We start from the raw sequence: 3291 nt of genomic DNA on the forward strand, positions 1-3291 counted from the left end.
GCTGACACACTGGTCCCAGACTCCAGGGCAGCGTGTGCCTTACATTACACAAAGGGACCAAGAGAGGGACTGAGCCTGCCGACCTGAAGGCCAGCTCTGTGTGAAAAAGGCAGAGGTCCTTTAATGCATGAAATTTTTTTTCTAAACACAAAGAAATCAAGGACGTTGAATCTATCTCTGTCACATGCTGGGCCTGTGCCCTTGGTGAAGTTATATAAACCTTTCTGCACTGCTGTTTCCATATCGGTTAAATGGGAGCAACCGTGAGCCTACCTCACAGGGTTTTTTATAAGGATTAAAAAGGTAATATATGCGAAGCTCTTAAAACAGTACAGTACTTAGCACAAAATAAATGCTCAACAAGTCTTAGCCTTTATTTTTCCCTAGTCAATGCAACAAATACAAACATTGGTTCAAACTTCTGTTGTCTATGAACATTTAGATAACAAAGAAATTTTACAAGAAGCCTGGAATTTTTGAATCTTTACTTTTGTTAAATGCTTTAGAACTTTTGCTACTACCTAAAACTTCTCTTGAAAAAATTGTTTCTCACCTCAACTTATGCATAATAGAGAGGAAAAGTTATATTCAATTTCATTTTGAGAAGAAAAGAAAACTGGAGGAAGCCAGAAATTTTTTCCTCTCTTGTTGCTTCTATCTTATATTTTTCCAACAACAATAACAACAGCAAAGTACTACCCACTGGTTTCCCCTTTCTTTTACTTTTATATTCAGTATTATAGTCACTAGGAGAATCCTCTAATTTACTAAGTATCAGGCATCTACTCAAACATAAAATTAACAATAACCTTTTAATGTAAATCTTATAAAATACGTTAATGGAAAAACAATTCCATATAGAGATAAAAAAATATGGTAAATTTTACTACACATCTATCATATAGTTTAATATTTTTGCCTAAAGATTAGAAGATAAAACAGAAAATACACTGAATATAAAGTTAAAATAAAATTACTTCTGATAAAATATGTATCTCTGTAATATATAATTGTTTTACTACAAAAAAATCAACCCTTGACAGGAAAAAAAAAGTACTATTTTCTGGTCAGAACAAAATAAAGAAATAGATTAAGTGCCACTGTAATCTTGGCATTTCAGGTAAAAGCCTTTTTTTAACGCCTATATATTTTACTGTATAGGAGCCTAACTACTCTAAGAAAAGCTCAGACAGAAATCAAAGATGCTACTATGTTTTGCCATCATTTCTGATAAACAGGTCTATGGATTAAAATTATAAGGATAAATTAAAAATGTTTAGGTCCAGTGAATCATCTGGAGAAGACTAGTAATGTCAATAGTTTACTTTGGTCATGAGGTAATGCCATTTTACATTAAAAAGCTATTCAGTTAGAACAAAATACAAAGGCAAATAAGTACATACATTTTTTGTCAATAACTTACTTTGTTCACAAGGTAATGCCATTTTACATTAAAAAGCTATTCAGTTAGACAGTGGTTCTCAACCTTCTGGCCCTTTAAATACAGTTCCTCACGTTGTGACCCAACCATAAAATTATTTTCGTTGCTACTTCATAACTGTAATGTTGCTACTGTTATGAATCGTATTGTAAATATCTAATATGCAGGATGGTCTTAGGCGACCCCTGTGAAAGGGTTGTTCGACTGCCAAAGGGGTCATGACCCACAGGTTGAGAACCCCTGAGTTAGAACAAAATACAAAAGGCAAGTAAGTACATACAATGCTAAAAAACAACATTCAAGTTGGGGGGGGCGTGCCCCCTCTCACAGTCAGGGAGCCCTCAGGGGCGGGAGGTGACCCAGCGATCCGGGGAAGGTGACGCCCCATCACACCTCTGCTGCTGCCACTGCCAGCAGCGCAAGCCTCAGCCAGCCCTGGTTACCTGAGCCTCGGGTGGCCCTGGATGGCTGGGCAGCCACCAACTAAGGCTTGCCTGCGCCTTGGGCCGGCCTTGGGTGGCTCAGGAACTGAGGGGACTGGGGGACTCTGGAGGCAGGTGCACAGAGCGGCTGGGCCCACCTGGGAGCAGACCCAGCATTGCCGCACGCCTGCTACCCAAGTGGGTCTGAGGGACTGGGCGCTGCCATCTTTGAGGGCATGGCAATCAATTAGCATATTCCCTCCTTATTGTCTGTGGGCGCCGCCACCTTTGCAATGGCATGAGGTTCAATTAGCATATTCAATTTTTAATAGATAGGATTCTATTGTTTAGGAGCTGTGTGATCTTGAGCAAATTAACAATTTCTCTGAGAAGTGCAGTGGGGTTTTAGGTCATTTTAATTTATTTCTTTGAGAAGTGATAAAGAACAGGACTCTAAGTCAGATGGCCTGAGTTATAACCTTGACTCAACCACTTGATAACTTTGTTGCTTTGGGCAAGGTTCTTTATGTCCTGTCTCAATTGTCACATTAATAAGATATACTTGCCTTTGAATGGATTAAATTAAACTAATCTGCTGAAAGCTCTTAGCATATTCAAACAGAAACACATAATATAGTTATGATAATTATTTTAATTATCATTATGAAATAAAACATTTTAAAAATAAATATTTCCTGAATATTTATATTTTTTGCCCCTAATTGTGATTACCTAACCTTGTCCTCTGCCCACTTTTCTATTGGGGATATTCATCTTTCTTCTACTATTTTATGAGGAGTCTTTATACAGTATGAATAGGAATTCTGTTTATGTCATACTTAGAAAGGCCTTCTTGATCTCAAGATTATATTTTCTTTCTTTAACATATCTGGAACATATCTGGGTATACTGGTAAGATATGGGAAGGAGATCCAAATCTAATTTTTTTTTTCAATGAGTTATCCAATTATACCAACACCATCTACTGAATGACCCACCATTAAAATAATTCTTTTATGCTAAAATACATTTATAAGCCTGTCAATGTATATTCTATTTTGATCCATTAATTTGTTTCTATATTAACATTAGTACTTCAACATTTTAATTATCATAGTTTTAAAATACATTTTAATATCTTGGGAGGCAAGGCCCCTCATTATGTTTCCTCTATAATGTTTCACTGTCAAAGTTTTAATCATATAGTCCTATCTAATAAAGAGGGAATATGCTAATTGACTCTCATGCCAATGCAAAGATGGCAGCACCCATAGTCAATAAGGAGGGACTATGCTAGTTGACTGCCCTGCCCTTGAAGATGGCAGGCCTAGAGCCAATAAGGAGGGAATATGCTAGTTGAATACGCCACCCTCAAAGATGGCAGCGTCCACAGCCAATAAGGAGGGAATATGCTAATTGACTGCCATG

Source organism: Myotis davidii, unplaced genomic scaffold (assembly GCF_000327345.1).
Source record: "Myotis davidii unplaced genomic scaffold, ASM32734v1 scaffold39, whole genome shotgun sequence".
NCBI classification, from domain to species: domain Eukaryota; kingdom Metazoa; phylum Chordata; class Mammalia; order Chiroptera; family Vespertilionidae; genus Myotis; species Myotis davidii.